Source organism: Pyxicephalus adspersus, chromosome 4, assembly GCF_032062135.1.
Source record: "Pyxicephalus adspersus chromosome 4, UCB_Pads_2.0, whole genome shotgun sequence".
Taxonomy (NCBI): Eukaryota; Metazoa; Chordata; class Amphibia; order Anura; family Pyxicephalidae; genus Pyxicephalus; species Pyxicephalus adspersus.
In genome coordinates, this window is record NC_092861.1 from 114,204,251 (window position 1) to 114,222,977 (window position 18,727).

Sequence of the window (18,727 nt, forward strand, 5' to 3'; positions counted from 1 at the left end):
TGAGAAAAAAACAAATAAAACAGTGGGATGAGAATCGGTATTTGCGAAGCGGGGTGACTGTTGTAATGGTGGAAACAACAAAACAAAAGCGTACGGCTCAGCAGCGGTTGCCTCATACAACCTAAGACTACACTTGTTTTTCTTTAGCTAGTACAGTTCGTGAATTTAGTGTAATATGAAGGTGAAAATTATCATTTAGAATATAAGAATTTATTAGAATATTATTTTTGTTTTATTAATATTAAAACATAAAAAGTGCAAATAATGTCCACATTTTTCTGTGGACCACCAAACTTTTCTTACGTACCACTGGTTGGCAATCACTGGTATAGAGCAGGGGTCTGCAACCTGCGGCTCTTCAGCCTCCTTTTGGTAATACCAGGCTTCTCTTCCCTACATGCACAATACAGGACTAGCCCACATCTAGGGGATTACAAGCATGCCAATTCCAGGTACTTACCAATATTGTTAAATGATGTAAAACAACACATTAGCATTTCACTACAAATCCTACAGCCCGCCTGCTAGATATAATGAAACCTGCCTGTGTGTCACTATGCGCATTATTAACAACACTGCTGTTATCACACAGAGTAAACCATGCCCAATATGCTCCAACCTTAATATATTGTCACTGCTACGTGTGAGGAGAAGACCCGCGCTCACAGAAAAGCAGAAAAACCTACTGTGAAGAAGACTACATCTCCCAGAATGCACCTGGCAGCTGTCCGTCTCATCACCTCAGCTCTACGGCGCGACTGCTCGTACTGCGCATGCGCGCGATGTCCATCATCGTGAAGGTGACGTACAGCGATATTAGTATTGTACCTGTGGTTATGCCCGTCTACCTGCTGCCCGCTATCTCGCAGACCACTCTCTGCACTTCCGTTTCCGGTTTATTAGATCACGTGCTTTGCCTAGCCTTGTCAGGTGAATTCCGAGCCATGTTGGGGTTTTTATTAATAGCAGCAGGCCTGAGCTTATCTCATTATAAATGCTTTTTTAATAATGGTGGTTTGAGCTGTATTTTTATTAAAGAAATCTTTTTTTAATTATAAATATTTCCAAAATGTCCTAATTTTTGAATAATGCATATAACTTAGATTAGCTTAAAAAACCTGTTTGGGGCAATGAACCCTCCCCTCAGACGGGTTATTTGTTCATGTTGTGTGGAGGTTGGGGTATAAGCAGTTATAATGATAGTTATATTGTCCATATTGTGAATGGGCCCTCACTTTGTTCAACATAGGACTGAGGGCCCTGCATTGTGATGATGTTGGAATATTTATGACTGGACGAGCAGGGAAGGGAAATTAATACAGTCCCCAGAATAGGAATACAAACAAATTCTTTAAAGAGGAACTGAACTAAAAATTCCCCTCCCCCCAAAAAAAAATACACTTACCTTCAATCCCGCAGGACAGTCCGATCCATCTGGGGGTGTCATCCATCGGATTCTGCGTTGTCCTGGAAACGCCATCTTCATCTATTCTTCTGGGTTCTTCATCCTATGTCACCTGACCCAGGCGCGAGATCGGGTGATGTAGGATTAAAAAAAATTGCCGATCTCAATGCACATGCGTGAGATCGGCAAATTTTTTATCCTGAGAAAAGGCTCCTTGCTCGGGCATGCGCAGAATGAGCACTCAAGAGCCTCCCGGAGTGCCTGAGGTAGATGACCCGGGAGGCTTTGCGCTCCCATTCATTCTCGATCACCAGACCTTTGAGAATTAGAGGGAGGTGCTGCACCCTTTTTCTTTGTTGTCTACCCTTTTATGTAAAGTGAAAATTCTGAGTTTCAGTACACTTTAAGTTTGGGTGGCAGTGGCTGTCCTATACTTTGGAGAATGTTTCTTTTAATTCCTCCTAATATGAAATAAAGAAAAAATCTCCCCAAAGGGACAAGGACACCAGTAAAAACTTGCAGGAGGCTTACATTTCCCTACCACAGTGTATTAAAATATCAAAAAAAGCATTTTTTTATTTATTTTGAAGTTTATGTTCATACAAAAATATCTTTATAGTTTTGTATAGAGCAGGGAAGAGTTAATATGCTAAAAGGTGGGCAGCACGGTGGCTCACAGGTTAGCACCCTTTGCAGCGTTAGGTCCCAGGTTTGAATCTCAGCTAGGACACTATCTGCATGGAGTTTGTATGTCCTTCCTGTGTGGGTGTCCTCCAGGTACTCTGGTTTTCTCCCACATTCCAAAAAAAAAGAAAAATGGTTAATTGACTTTCCCCCCCCAAAAAAATTGACCTTAGAGTGTACTAAATAAGGACATTAGATTGTGAGCCCCTTTGAGGGACAGCTAGTGACATAACTATGGACTTTGTACAGCGCCGCGTAATATGATGGCAATATATAAGTACTGTGAAATAATAAAAATATAAGATTATTTTTTCTGTCTGCACCCAGCTAGGGAGATTCTTCCTTATTTCCTGTCATATTGATGTAACAGGAAATAAAAGTAAAACTCCCCAATGTGAGCACAATTGTTATCCCTAAGAGATGCCCTGGTGTCCGCAGGTGTCTGCATTGCAGGATTTTCTCTCACCAAATGCCCCAATACCAGCTTAAAATGTTGGATGGACAAGAGTCACCAGAACAAATAAGGGGGTGGATCTCCCCAGCAGGGGACACAGACAGTGAAAAAAAAAAACTGACATAAGGAATAACTTACTACTTTATCCAAAACTACAAAAACATGTTGGCCTGTATATACACTTTATGTCTGGGTACTGGGACTATACCCTTCTTATGTTTTTTAATACAAAATATACGTTTCCAGGTACGTTTGCAGCTACATTCCACTCATCTTGTTCACAGAACAGAAGTGGTCTTCGGATATAAAGACCTCTAAATGCCATGATTTGTATGAGAAAAAGGATCTTTCCACAACTCACCAAGTGAAAGCATTGATCTGAAGTAACGGAACATTAACTGTGGCACCATTTGTGTCAGTGTTTGAACTTTATTCTTCCTGTGTCAGTGTATTTATGATCTTCCTGTGTTTCTCACCTTCACCTCTAATCATATACTCTCCCATTTTGTTCCCTTTTGTCACTGTGTATAACTAAAGAAAAGGGAGAAGAACAGAAACTGCAGGACAGATGAGATTTTGGATATAGAGGACACTGAATTAAAACACCAAGTTAGTATGTTATGAGTGTCTACGGTAAGAAAGATGTCTAAACTTTCCTTTTTCATAGACCACTATCCACCACCTCCATGTCCAGTGGAGACATTTCATGCTGGTTCATGGCCCTCCCATTACTAGATCAGTCTGAGATCCCCTTCCCATTTTTCATTCTTGTTAAAGCTAAATGTATAGTGAAATAGTCCTTAGCGCTGGTACTTTATTAAAAATGACCAAAATGGGAGGATTATCAATTATTCCAGATGTTGTCATGTATTGTGTGTTCTATGTAATATATATATTAGGTAAATGTAAACACTACCCGGATAACGTTCAGTTTGATAAAGCACTATATGACATAAACAATAACATATTTAAATTTAGTTCCTTGTCTTCACCCTTTTAATTTCCTTATTTCCACTTCCTGTCTAGTAATGGCTGCATGGCATTTCTCAGCAATGATGTCCTGAAGTTTTAAACAGCGGATCAAACTTGTATAATGTCACTTGTAGTCTTCATTCATGACAGTAAAAACAAGAGTATAACTAGAAGACAGAAACAACGTGTTGTCACCCTGTGACAGGAGTACCTATACCAGGCAAACCCCCAAAGCAGAATTATTTAATATTCAATTAAGAATTAAAAACTGGGACTGTGCAAGTCCTTTACTGCAATAAAATAAATTCACCTGCCTGTTCGCAATTTTTTAAATTATTAATATTATTTTTATTATTAATAAACGGTATTTATTTAGCGCCAACATGTTATGCAGCGCTGTACAATAAATAAGGGATGCAAATGACAGACAGATACAGACAGTGACACAGGGGGAGAAGAGTACCCTGCCCAAAAGGCTTACAATCTAAGAGGATTGCACTTACATGTCTTTGCTTATTTGTGGGCAACACCAACTTCACCTTGTCTTCTTCCTGGTGTCAGATCTTCCGCCATTTTGATTCACCAGGCTGGGATTACATAATCCCTGGGCATGTGTGCAGGAGTTTATTAATTCCAGACAGCCCCATGGGATGCCAGGATACCTGGCATATCCCAGCATCCTACACTGAGCTGTGTAGGTGAAGGAGTTTGAAACTTTTCCTACTCTATAATACATACAGTTTAGGCTAACATTTAAAGTATTTTCATTTGGGGCCCTTTTACATCATTGCTTTTATGTGCTAGTAATCATGAAAAAAGCACATGAAAAAAGTTACTATTAAGATTTGTGAAACTCCTCACATTAGTGTCTTGTGTTATAGAAAAGTGCATTGTGTTTTTTTTTGTTGAATCCTTTTTTACTGCAAATTACATTATAGTCAAAAGCTAAGCATGGAAACACACTAAAAACACAATATACATTTAATAAAGAAATAAAAGGAAAAGTAAATGCATAGAAATTATTTTGTTAAAATGTAATACAACAAGATGTGCGTTTTACAAAAAGAGTTCTAAACATACATTATCAGGAAAGCAAAAAGGTATAAAAGGATAAATGATTGCATAACAAACCTATTCTAAAACTACAAGATTTTAAAGGGACCTGCCTATATTTTACCTCATATACCGGTAAAAGCCCAAGCATGTTTCTGCAACATACAAACAAAAATAAAAAGTTGCTAGTCACGGTTGAATTAGTGGATAATTGTTAAATCCTCATAAACCTGTGTATAGCAGACTTTTCTGGCTCAGAACCAATGTCTCGTGTGGCAGGTCACATTCTTTGGGATTGGTTGTAAAGGTTCCTGTTAAAGTATGTAACATACAATGCAGCCATCTGCCACTTGTAAACTACACAGCAGCCAGGCCTTGATTCTCTGATGTTGAAAAACAGGGGGTTTCACATTCATATTCAGACCCTGTTTCCTCTTGCTTCTCAGAAACAGCCTGCTATTGAAGATTTCACAACGCATTTTATAAACTTATCTGCATCAAAACAAAATAAATGGTTGGTTTGTAAAGCCTGTTGTTTACCATACCATTATAGGCACATGTTTGATAAAATACATTTGCAATTATTTGCAAAAAAACAAAAACAAAAAAACAAATAAATAAAGCATTGAATGTTAAGGTTGTTCAGCTGATGCACTAAAAAGTTACATGCAATTAAAATCCTATTATTGTTACTAATATTACATCAAAGTTTAAATTGTCAATACAACTAGACATAACATGCAATCCACTAAAGGATGCTGTAAGCTTTTAATAAAATGAGAGAGAAAGTCTAACACTATGGGACAGGTTTGGGATGAGACAATATAGTGCACGTAACATTCCTTTCAAATGCAATGATGGAAGTAGCGTTTATTGTAGTTGCACAGTTTAGATGCTGTGGTCCACAATACACAGCTTTCTAGAAGAATTAGATAGAAGAAATGAGAGTCTAAGATATATATATATAGCACACATAAAGCACTTTGGTATTGTAAGGTTTTGAGATGCAGAAACATTGAGACATTGCATGTTGTGTTTATAGTTATTTTATTTTGGTTAATATTTATTCAGTTGATGTTTTGCATATAGCAAAACTTTTGTAATCAAACTACAAATAACTATATATTTTCTCAGGATTAATTATTTAATGTAATTTGTTGAGTTTTTAAATTTCTTGTTCTAATATTAGCATTCAGCAAACAATAGAAGCTGTAAAGTTATTTGCATACCTATTTTTTTGTAGGAATCTGTATTTTTTTTAGACATTTTATGCATCAATAGTGGCCTGCTGAAAAAGAAGTTAGCAAAACAAGGGACTGTTTATTTATTATTTCTCTTAACAAAAAAACTACTGACTGGTTGCAGGAATTACTTGCCTTTTTTTACATAGTTTATCTTTTTATTAGAGCCCTTTCAATCAAGACATGCTTTATTGCAAGCACTGTTTCCTAGCAGCCAAATGAAGCAGACCCATTCACCTCACAATGGAGGAGGGCAGGGGAAAAGAGCTGGGTTTGTTTAAACTACTTCTGTCTTTATTCACAGCCTGATGTCCTTCTGCATTGTGGCGGCCACAATAGCAGTCAAAGAATCCATTGTCAAGGAAAAACAAATCAAAATGGGGAATGATGGGTGATATGCATAAAGGTCCATGGCACAATTTTGGCAGCAGCATCTTAGAAAGGCATTTGACGTTAAAATATTTTAATTAGACCACCTGATCAGGTGAAGTTTTTGCATGTACCTTTGCAATATAGAAAAGTAGAAACCTAGCATAACAGATAGTTTGAAAAGTGATCTCATGCAGATATTTAGGCACTGGCTGCGATTATTAGGACCAAAAGAAGGCTGTATCAATATTTGTAAGCTTGAGTACAAATGAGGGGTGAAATGAGTAGAATTTAAAGTGGAGTGTGTGACTGTGACAGGTGGAAAGAAAAACAGATGAGGCATTTTGTAGGATTTGGGGATAGGGAGATAAAAAAAGATAAAGAGGCAGAGATACTGCTATTTGGAGGACTTTGAGGATTATGCTCAGATGTTATTGTCATAGGAGAACACAAATTAAACAGAGTAGAGCTCTAAGGAGTCCAAGTCAGATTAATATATTTAGTGACTCGAGCTGCACAAAGACTTTCTATTGTAGACACGTCTGAATAGCTGTGAATAGTTTGGAACATATGCAGCCTGTCACTGCAGGTGCCCACATCTGTTCTTCTCAGGCAGATGCTCATGAAAAAGGGAAGAGGCTTTCCAATGCTCTGCCCTGCAGCCTTCCCCCAACCCCCTTCATTTCATCCCAGCAGTGATTTAGGGTTGAGGCGGTGGATGGAAATTGTCATTGCTCCCTACCCTCAACAGACACAGGCCAATAACAAAACCACCCTGATCATCAAGGCAGTGACCTCTACTAGGATCTGCAAGTTACAAATTCACCCTACATAGACAAAGAATAAGGGGAAGGGGCACTTTGCAGAGCTGCCATAGGAATGTCGATTCCTGGGAGTCAATTTGATTCCTGTGTACACATGGCTTTCTACATATGAAGATTTCATGCAGCACTTAGCTCAAGCTGTGGGGCCATTAGAGGTCTACAGAAGTGTGCCAAGTTGTTATCTTATGCTAAAAATAATGACATAATCTGTAAATGTGTTTGCCGAGTGCATGTAGATATCACAGGATGATTTCTGTGTTTTCTTAGTTATTTTATTAAGAATGATATATACTTAGATATTCACATGCTGTTTGTAAACAATTGGTTTCCTATATACTCTTTCTAACCAGTAACACTACTCTGGATATTCTTTATTTGTGGTGACAAACCAGAAGAACCTGGTAGCCTTGAGAATGCAGCTATCTTCTTTTATTATTATTATTATTATTATTATTAATAAACAGGATTTATATAGCGCCAACATATTACGCAGCGCTGTACATTAAATAGGGATGCATGGGTTTTTTACCATGCATGGGTTAAAGTACTCGGTGTAGTGTTTTTTTTTTTTTTTTGTTTTTTTTTTAATAAGTTTAAAAAATGTATAGTAAATGTAATTTGTTCTTGAACATTAAAAAAAACTTCCTAGTGGTTAAAGGATTTTTTAATTCAATTACTCTTAAAACCTATATCATCTATATATAGGTCAATGGGGGAATGAGTTGGAACCCCTGGCTCTTGGACCACAGTTCTAGCCGTAGTGTTGTTCTGCTGTCTATGTTAGTTCAGACAATATGCAGAAAGCCTGAAGTCTGGCTTAAGATGGCTATCATGTGTGTGGCTCAAATATAACCCTTACCTCAGGGCAAAATGGATTTTGTGGGTCAACAAATACTCAGATAAATGAACCCTGTGGGTTTAACCAATGCTACTCTCTGATCTTTATGTGTTTGTTATGCAATAAAAACAAGAAATACAGAAATTCTTCTGATTATTTTGATAGGTAGCAAGTGTTATCAGAATTAATTCTCTGTATTTTTTTACAGAAATACAGAAATTCTTCTGATTATTTTGATAGGTAGCAAGTGTTATCAGAATTAATTCTCTGTATTTTTTTACAGAAATACAGAAATTCTTCTGAATTACTTTACATTACCTATTGATAATATTATTGGTATTCTGCCTTCCAATAACTCACTAATGCATCTATCGGTCTCCTGTTTCCTCTTATACAGGATCTCTCTGACTTTGAGAATGACAGCAAGCACTGGAGACTATTCAGATGTGCTACATGTACATGTGATGAAATCTAACAAGTTGACAGGTGGAGAGAGTAGAGTGAGCACGTGAATGATCTCATCGGTGTACTTCTCCTGCTACTTCATTGTCTGAAAGCTAAGGGTATTTTTCACCCATATTCTTTGAATGTGTTGAATTCTAATGCTGTAGTGCTATATGTCTAATATTTTATTATCTGGAAAGCTAAATTTTATTTTATTATAAATTAAATTTACTATAAACAATGTTTTTTGGGGGGTTAAGCTCAGACACATGGCCAGTGAGGTTGTGTTGGAGTTTTGGAGATGTTACATGCATCATCTAAGAGTGGGCAGAACTGCTTCCATAGGAATGTTTTTAAACCACATTGCAAGTATTTGCATGCTGTTGCAAAATAGATGAACGTGTTCTGAAGGACAATAGATAACCCATGCTCCTTTGAAACATGTGGCAAGAGAACCCCAGCTGCACTTCAACTACAAAAACTCATAAATACATGTCAGTACCCCAATCTCATTTCTCTTACAGTGGTTAAAGCTGAGTGCTCAGTAATAGTAACACCACAGTTGTCAACTGCATGTCTAAATTTTGCCCTTAACTTAGTCTGAACAAGTGCTGCAATTACACTGCTAATGTAAAGAATATATATGGTAAAATATACTGAAACCCAACTCCAGTCAACACCTTTTTCTTTTATTTAGAGATAGAGGAAACTTAAGGGCGGAAGCATCTGCCAGAACTTTATTGCTGTCTATGACCTAACCGGAGACATTTTCTTCACTTTCTGTGTGGTTTTAAGGACAAAAAGAAAGTCTAGATTGACCTGTCCAGGGGACCGATAGCAGACCTGTATAGCATAATATGGCTTGATTTCCTAACTTGATTTGTGTTGCAAAGGTTTGGCTCTTACTTCTACAAGCTTCCACATACCGTTCCAATTGTGTTTTACCTTCAAATATTACCCCAGCAAATTCACACCTTATAACCAAACTATACCTTTGTGATCAATTCTTGATTCCTAAATTCAATACTTTTCTAAATGTTAGCAGTTTTTAGCCAATTTCCGGTAGCTCTTTATGTCACCTCTTTCTTTGACGACATCCACATGTATTTGTGTTTGAAAATGTAGAGCCAATCTAAAAGCGCAAATACCCGCAGAAAAGTATTACAGATTGTATTATTACTGGTCCTATCCTATTTAGTCCGGTGTAGATCCATTGTAGATGTTTTTTTCTTAGTTTGTGGTTGTTGTGTTCTTTTCTTTTTTCAGGTGGTCATTGCTGGCCATGTTTAGACTTGTAACTGCCTTTTCCAACAATGGCTAATCTCCCTAGATCCCTGTTGCTTTTGGCTCAGCTCAGCTGCCAACAACTTTTTATCTACACTCTCTAGACTATGTCTTGGCCTCACCCTTTGGCACAGCCTGGTCATTTTAAGGTCCTGTCTAATGGGAGTGCTTTCTTTATACTTTCAAGGCCACCAACAGCAGTACCGGTAAGTACTCCCAAAGCCCGCAGCTCAAAAGTCCACAAAGCAGGACATCCGTTTCTCGAATACACCTAAATTTGATTTAGTATATCAACGATAATGATTGCCAATGAGAATTCTGGTTAACTGTTCAGTCCTCATTTTTTTGTACAATCTTGAAATTCTGTATTTCTATCGGTATAGTTTGTGATGTTCCTTCCATTGACTGCCAAATATTTTAAAAAGTGTGAAGACTAAAATGTATGTCTTTGTTTTTGGATGTGGTGTGGATGGGAACCTCTGATTTTCACAGGAAATGGGGATTATTTCAGTTGGTACACTTTTTCTGGTAGCAACTAAGGAATAGGCATTGCTTTGGACAATTCTTCTATTATTTCCTGCTGTGCCATTGGTACAAAAAGCAAAAGAAAATCTTCCCAACAAGACTTTCAGGGGTTGAAACTATTGCTTATTCAAATGTTTTGCAAATCTGTCCTTACCATCCCTGCATGTTTTGAAAAAGAACACTTGCTGATACACCCATTAACCTTCCACTAGGTGGATTTTCCTGCCAAATGTGCACTTTTAGTGGGACTTAAGGTGGGTTTGGGAAATATTGGCTTACGCTTTTTAAAACTAAACTTGTCATTACAGCAAATAGGCATACCTGTAAAAAAAAGGTCACTATATTAAATTTTTAGAAGCCTGTGTCCTAAAACATAGCTTTGATGGTTTTTCCCGGACACTACTCATATCAAACATATCAGGGCATATGAATATGTGCTACCCCTGCTGCACATTACAGGATGTATGAGCCAGCAGAAGGAACCACTGCATATGGCTACCAGCTGAATAATGGGCTTACTGGAATTATACTGTAGCTTTCCTTTAAAATATTTTTAATGTCAACTTTTAGCCATCTGTAACACACACTTAAAATGAAGCTTCATGCAATGATTATACAACGTATTTATTTCCCAACCTTTTATCCCCATGGCAAGCCAGGGGAATTTTATGATCGTCATCATCATTCAAGAATATATTAATTACAACAATATGAAATGGAAACCAGAAGCAAAACTTGGAAGGACAACATTCATCAAAAATGTTCTTCTTCTCCTATACTTCTCTGAACTAATGAAAATAAATTAAAATTGGACATGCTGTATTCTGTTTACAGGATTAAGAGAGCCGTTTTTTTAAGCCCTCTTGTAACACAGCTTGATTACATGTGACCCTGCTGTATATTTCTACTTCCTGTAACAGGCCAAACTGTCCAACAAAAGTTCAGCCACAAGGCTGGAACAAGCCATATTTTATTGGCAAGAGTGCTTTTAATGGTTTGTTTACATTCAAATGTTTTTCCAAAATTAAAAAAAAAAAAGCAAAGCTAAACCTGCCATTCTTACTTATACTTTTTACATAGCAGGGTGCTACCATCCTTCTTCTTCTTTTCTTCCTGGACAGGATTTCCATCCCATTTATTGGCCATGCCGGGTGCACGAAAGTTCATTCATTCCTCACATGCACAGGGGAAGTGGGGATTGCTGGGTGTCACCAATGCATGTGCAGCTCAGCAAAATTTGACAGCTGGGTGGAGATCAGGCAGGTAAGGACAGGTATTGCAGAAGGGACATCGCCTGTCCCTTTCTAAAATAACCACCTGTCTGATCATGGACTTTTCAAAGTGGGAATTGGTTGGAGCTGGTCTTTCATGTTACATAACATCCATTCAGAACTACATGTCCATCCAAGACTATCATTTCAGTGCTGCTGTGTGATGTCATTGCAGAATAAATTCTATTACAAGGCAAAAATTTGGATCTATGGAAAAATAACATCTACTGCTGGGATCAACATATATTAAAAACAGACATGGAGTATTAATGGTCTCTAAATTTCCCGCGACTTTCCCATAATTAAATTAACATTGGATATTGTAGATAAGGGGGCAATGATTAAAGCCTCATAGTGTTGTAGATTTCAAACAACTGATAATTTGTCCAGGAATAGCTGGTCCTGCAAATTTATTCCAAGAGCTGACTAAAAGAACTCTCCAAAAAAATAAAATAAAAATTGAATTGCAGCATCTGTAGGTAACTTTCCAACAGTTGATGTCAAACTGCAAGCATCTAATAAGAAAGAACCTTATAACAACTGTGAAGCTTGGTGGTGGAAATGTTATTGTTAGGGGTTCAGTTGGCTATAAATTCCTTATAATATCAGCTTGTGCTTGAGAAGAATGTGAGGGCAGCTGTCTAAAAGGTAACGAGGAAACAGAACTTTGAACACATAAACAATTACTGAAAAATCCCTCCAGGACTGAGTTAGAAAGAATAAATTACACTTTGTGAACTGGCCTAGTCAAAATTGATTTACCTGATTTGAATCCATGGGTGTACTTAAGCTGGGTACACACGTGCAATAATTCTTGTTGGAGAGGATCTTTCAGGATCCTTCGTGTGTACGTAGCTTTAGTTTTTACACTGTACACCATTACATTTATATATTTTGATTAAAAAATAATTGAAAAGGGAAAAATTGTAGTCTTTTTTTTATCCAAGTTTATCACCTTTGTGTGTAGGTATGGTTTGAATAATGGTCGATTGTATGTCTGTTTAGATATGCCAACAGTAATTATGATGTGTACTTACTTTTTCATCCGGATGTATGTCATTTATAATTTTGTCCAAAGTTCCACTTTAATTTCTGGCTTACTGAGTGCACATTTCCTGATATTTCTTCATATTCTGGGAAGTACATATTTTTGTTTAGTAAACAAGTCAGAACTGCAATGTTAAGAATAAGCAGAAAAGTAATTGTGGAAAACCACAGAAGTTATCACATTTCCAGTTATTAAACTATAACCATATACTGCACTATCACTACAAGAATTGTGACTCCAAACATTGTCCATATAGTAAATTGAGAAACGAAAGTGACACCTAATTCAGCCACAGACTGAAAGACATTTGGTTGGTGTCAGTAAAAAAAATTCTGCTGATCTAATTAAAGCTGGACTCCAGGTAAAAAGTTAGGTAAAAGTCAAAATTTCTGTTATGTTTTTATTTTTGTCCTTGACCCACTGGAGAAATCTTTCCTTTACTTGACCATGTGATAACTGTAAGAGTTAAAGGAATAAATGGAAAAAAAGGCTTTTGGGTGTCACTGATAGGGACAAATAATCTACAACGAAACGTAGGGCATGGAGGATGTGCAGGGGGGGGGGTGAATTTCAACCTCTAGGTCCCTACAGTACATCATTATCATAGCACAATTAGTAAAAGCTGTGCACATGCCTGTTATTTCACATTGGAAGATTGGTACTCCTAGGGAGTTGGTACCTGATGTTGAGGGGCCCTCCACAATCCTTATCAAAGTCAATTAAGGGACCCACTGGCCTTTTTCTGTTTTTGTTTCAGGACAGGAAGACACATACAGCAATAAAACATCTCTGGAATGTTTTTGAAAAAGTTTTGTTTTTGTTTTTGACATTGTGTTAACATTGAAGTGATTTCCACAATAGGGACACAAATGACTAAAAAAACTCTTTCTAACACTAACTCTTCCTGCTCTATGCCAAACAAATAAAACTTATAGGATGGAGTTTGGCGTTACCATTGCTGAGCACCGGTAGCCATGTCAAGGGTTCAAGCTCTTAGATTGTAAGCTCTTCTGGGCAGGGTCCTCTCCTCTTCCTATGTCACTCTGTGTCTGTCTGTCATTTGCAACCCCTATTTAATGTACAGTGCTGCATAATATGTTGGCACTATATAAATACTGTTTATTATTATAATAAACTCAATATTTTTCAAGATGGGCATTGATAGGGTAAATAAGATAATAATGCCTATTAAAGTTTATCTAAAGCCAAAACTTTTTTTTCCATTTTGGACAGAGTAATGCAAGGTTAAAACCTTTTTCACCAGAACTGACAGGCAGGGAAATGTGTGCTTTTTGGATCTGTTGGATCCATTGCAGTTCTCCTGTGAAGATGACATTGGTATTTACCAGTATGTAATTTTCTCTGTTGTTTTACATGTCCAATGATGCTGGCTCACAGAAAGTTCTAATTGCACCCTGTGTTATAAGAGTTCTTCTAACTACCAGAGGTGCTTGATAAACCTCACCTGCACTATATGTGATCACCCCAAGATATGTTGTACAACACAAATAGCAGTTGTGTGAGTGGAAACTGAGAGATAGGGCAGTAATGATCAAAGTGTTGTTAAAAAAATAATTTTTAATATAGGTAAATTTGCAGCATTCATTAAAATGATAGTTGGTGGTCCTACCATTAAGGTTCTGTATTGTCACACTGTCACAAGCTTCTGATGTGGCCATCTTTCCACATTACGTAGGCATGGTCCGAAGTTTTTGAGGAGATCAGCAGGACTTGTTTGCAACAAAGGATGAAAAAAAAGTGAACACAACTATTTTTTTAATGCAGTTGTTTATGTCACACAGTGCTTTATTTTTTCTTGGAAGAACTCCAATTCCAAACTCCAAATACCAATTCTATATGAGCAACAAAGGACATCTAGAGGGTTAATCCCCCAATACTGGTTATGTATTTTAATTAAATTTAGAGGTAGAGGGGTTGCATAAAAACAGGTTATCTCTAAATCTTATTTTCTAATCTATCTTTCCAATTTACAAGATTGGATTTTCTTTAGCATGCATATCTATTGGAGAGTGCCCATCAAGGGAACTCCACATGTTTTTAGAAGGAGATCTGCCTTATCTGTACCTAACCAGCAGGAATAAGTGTCTCTAGTTTTCTTTTCTTCTGATAAGGGACAGACTGCTGAACCACAAGGATAATTCTTTTCCATATACTGATTGTTTATTCAGAATGATTTGAATCACACAACGTATTACTTCCATGTATCAACACTATGACCAGAATACTTTATTTGTTTGCATTGATGTGATCAGTTGTACATTCCATTTTTGTAACATCATGAACCACTATTACAATATATGAAATAACATTTGGGATGACATTTTTTTTTAGGGCTCTATTTATAAAACAGACATCCCCTTGAACACATTCCCTTGTGGGATCCAGGCCCATGTGTGTCAATGGCAGTAATTGAATCGCACCAGAAAATGTCAGTGATGGAATTTTAGATTTCCTTTTTGATAGATAGAGCTCTTAGAAGGAACAGTAGAATTATTTTATTCTGACATCACTTTTGTTCACTAGTCTTATTTGTCAACAATTTTTTTTTATTAAATCTGTGTTTATATTCAGATCTGATAATCATTGAATCCACACATCTGAACATTCTTACAAATTCTTTTAGTTTAAAATACATGGATCCCCTTTGTAAATGCTTCCACCGAACATGAAGCAGCCACTTGTTGGAAACTTAAATCAGTAGAATGACGGCTCTCTATACAAAGTAAAATTGCACACCTAGGACATAGTATGAAAGCTTGGCATTTAATGAAAAATGCTGCACAAAGCAAACTGGGGCCTTTTATCAGGTAAAGAGTATGCAACAGCAGCAGATTCAATCCCTGGGCCATTCATTGCAAACAGAACAGAAGCAGAGTGCATTGCTTACACGCTTAATTATTGTAACACCAAAAGCCTAGAAAGAAATAAAAAAAAGTTTGGATTTGATGTTTTATTTGTAGAAATCATGCTTTACTGTCTATATACACTGCTTGGCCAAAAAAGTCCTAGGTCTCTTGGGGACGGGTTATGATCTGGGTTTGCTTTAGTTGTTCAGGTCTAGGTTTAGCAATGCTATGCAACCAAATAAACAGGTCAGCTGAGCACATGAATATACTGAATGACCAGGTTTATCCATCAGTGGATTTTTTTTCCCAATAGCAAGGGCATATTCCAAGATGACAACGCCAGGATTGTTTGGGCTCAAATTGTGGAAGATGTTTCAGGCAGTACAAGACATTTCCCACGTGTATTGGCCACCGCAGACTCCAGACCCTAATCCCATTGAGAATCTTTGGGATGTGCTGGAGTAGACTTTACACAGTAGTCCGACTCTCCCATCATCAATACAAACTTTTGGTGAAAAATTATGTAACTCTGAATGGAAATAAATGTTGTGACATTTTATAGGCTTTTTCAAACTGATACCACTGTGTCAAAATGAAACTAAAAGTGTTCAAACAAAATATTGGATTGTGTGATTTGTCTTTGCCAGGCAGTGTATTTTATTTTTTGTTACAAAGATATGTGTCCAACATTTCAGGTTTGTAACGTTAAACCACTACTTGTAATTAGCAACAATGTAGTCAGCCTGTTTGTGCCCTCCTTTAATTGGCCATGCGGCTGCCTATTGAGTACATAGAAGATGTGTGTGGACATAAATTACAATCCAACAACCAGTTGAAGTATTGCCCAAAGCAAGCTGACAGCTTTGCTGTTACTTGCAAGTCTACAGTTTAAAGTTGTCAGGTTGAAACAGGATGTGATATTACTGGCAGGATCTTTGAACAATAAACTTTGCAACACAAAACAAGTCACAAGTGTAATTTGCTATGAAAATGAAAAAAATGTACACAGTGAAGCATGTGAAGCATGCTTACAGTAAATCTAAAACCAAAATGTAACTACTTTCTTTTCTATATTATAAATACTGGAACATGCACGTGATTGCCAGTCCCTTAAATAATTGACATTCAAAAAAGGAAATGAAAACATGAATGTTAACTTCTATAGGTTTGGGACTTTTTCAATGGCATTAAAGATAATTATAATGCTTTTTTAAATACAAAATCTTTATTAAAATTTAGGAAAAATTCAAAATTTAATAGATACATAGACAAGTTACTATGTTAGTTGGAACAGCACAATGTCTGTGAAACCGTAATACAGTAAAGCATATAAGAAGTGAACATGAATCACATCTACTGCAGATTACAAAGTAATGTCTAGTGAGAACCAGTAAAAAACAGTAAATCAACTCGTTTCACAGTGCACAACTGCTTCCTCAGGATGTTCGGTACACTGAAGACAAAAATACATAACAATAAGTCCATCAAAAACACAATGTCCTACTCGTACAACCAGGTAAGTATTAAATATAACTCACATATAGTCATCATCTTCCAAAACATTTCAGTGTCTTCCTTATAAATTATTTCTGTTAATTTGGTATGTTTTTCCTCATTTGGGAGTGCCTAATTACTCTCTGCACTGACCAAGCTCCTCTGCCCCTCATCTTGCTACAAATCCTTTTAGAGATTAGTTTAGAGGTTCCTTCAGAGATTGCTGGGGATTTCCTGAGCAATGAGCAATTGTTGACTCTCAGGTCAGTTACCACTGCCACTAATGATCTTTTTAGCTATCTGCAAGGGTGACATTCTTTTCACTGGCCAGCAATGTAAGATGCATTCTTCCCATTGAAAACCACATAATATGGATGTGGATACAGTAAATATAGCAGGAGCTCCCTGAAGACCTAAAAGTTACTTATGTAATCTTAGGGGAAGTTTTTTATCTGATGACAAGGTGAATTTAAGGTAGTAGGGTGCATTTTTTGCTGCCTGCTATTTGGTTGTAATGTTGCCTGGTTTTTGATAGCATAATAAAGGTATGATACAGTAAAAAGAGAAATAAGGTACAGTAACACACCAGCCAGGAAGCAGATTTGCTAACCAAGGCCTGCCTGGCATGTTTGATAGCTATACCACTGGGACATGCCTAGCTTTGCCTGATTATAGCAAACAATATTCACACTGGACCCATTGCTTGCATATATAAAGCATCACCAAAAAAATCTGATTTTTTGCATTTTCATAATGTCTTTGATGGCCATTAAAACCAAAAAATATGTATGTTATTTTTTCAGCATGGGCAGAGATTTTAACTGAAGAGTAGGTCATGTAAATGGCTTAAACTTCTGCTGTGCACATTGCCTTTGATTCAATAAACTTTAAACTTGGTATCTTGAATCTGATTCACACTGTTTATTTGGAAAATGCTGACATTACCACACCATGGTTATCCGGCTATGGGAGGGGTCGGCTTGCAAGTGAGGCACACCTGCCATTACTTTGCTCAGTATGATATAATTTCCATTGCAAAATGCATGTTTCCCAAAACCTTCCCTTTTAGTGAGGCTTACGTGAACATACAGTTATTAACAAATCGGGCTAAGTAACACAAAGCGTTAGTAACACAAAATGCAGAATCTCAAAATTCAGTAAATTGTAGCAGTCAAACTTCTCTAAAGCCTCAGCAGATCAATTTGAGTTTTGGTTGTTGCAGTGGGTTAGTGTACTGAACTATTAAATAGAAGCTAATGGTAAAAGTGACTCACTCACTTAAGTAAGACAGATAAGTAAAACAGATCAATATTGGGCCAAAAGATGGACCCGTAGACGTCTAAGATGAAATGTCTTCAATAACACTGTAACCACAATTAGTGTGGTTAGATATTAACGAAATACTTAAAGTAGCAACTTTCAGGAAAAAATTCCTTTCTTATCATTTTTAGCTCCATGAATACCGCACTATAGATTACAGATATGTTTGTTTCTCTCATTTTTAAATGTTCATTGATAAGTAATTTCACACAGTACATTTGCACAACAAGCTGATTTACCCAACAAAAAGAACCCATCACTCCTGTGACGTCCACACTTCCCTATTATCACTTGTGCTCTAGTTCGCCCAGTCTTCTTCTCCATTCGTAATGTTCTGCCATTTTTGTTGGCGATGTCATCCATCAGGGTATCCCAGCACGGAATCCATTTTAGACGGAACTGCAAGAACTGAGAAGAGTTGAACAACCAAAATTTTGACTTTAGATATGTTTGGGGGGATGCTGTCACTGAAGGAACATAAGCTGAATCAATAGTACTGTATTTAGTACTTTCCAAATTATCAGGCATAAAATAGTTCACTATCCACTGTAGCTGCATATTTCAAAGTACTACTTTACACTGACTTTTCCAGCACTCCTCTGTCTCCACTGGGTGCACTGCAATGGCATGAAGT

The 18,727-nt window shown here is 37.0% G+C and overlaps 1 protein-coding gene and 1 long non-coding RNA gene across 11 annotated transcripts in view; one reads left to right on the forward strand and one right to left on the reverse strand.

Annotated features, from left to right (window-relative positions):
- Positions 1-887, reverse strand: part of FAM120B (family with sequence similarity 120 member B) — a 66,277-nt gene extending 65,390 nt beyond the window's left edge. For 2 of the 7 annotated variants that reach the window (XM_072409344.1, XM_072409342.1), the window contains exon 1: positions 687-828. The gene's annotated coding sequence lies outside the window, so the exon portion shown is untranslated. Of the gene's footprint in view, positions 1-307; positions 359-619; positions 659-686 lie in introns of those variants that run through there. The other 5 variants (XM_072409339.1, XM_072409338.1, XM_072409341.1 and 2 more) reach the window with 5 other exon arrangements.
- Positions 713-17,576, forward strand: LOC140329204 (uncharacterized). 4 transcript variants are annotated; one of them, XR_011920438.1, is made up of 5 exons: positions 723-930; positions 2,790-2,957; positions 3,081-3,152; positions 8,238-8,403; positions 8,982-17,576. It is a non-coding gene; the product is annotated as an uncharacterized lncRNA (long non-coding RNA). The 4 variants fall into 4 exon arrangements; XR_011920436.1 differs by lacking the exon at positions 8,982-17,576 and having other exon boundaries at positions 713-930; positions 3,081-3,176; positions 8,238-8,489; XR_011920437.1 differs by lacking the exon at positions 8,982-17,576 and having other exon boundaries at positions 715-930; positions 2,790-2,926; positions 8,238-8,489.
- The last annotated feature ends 1,151 nt before the right edge of the window (positions 17,577-18,727 follow it).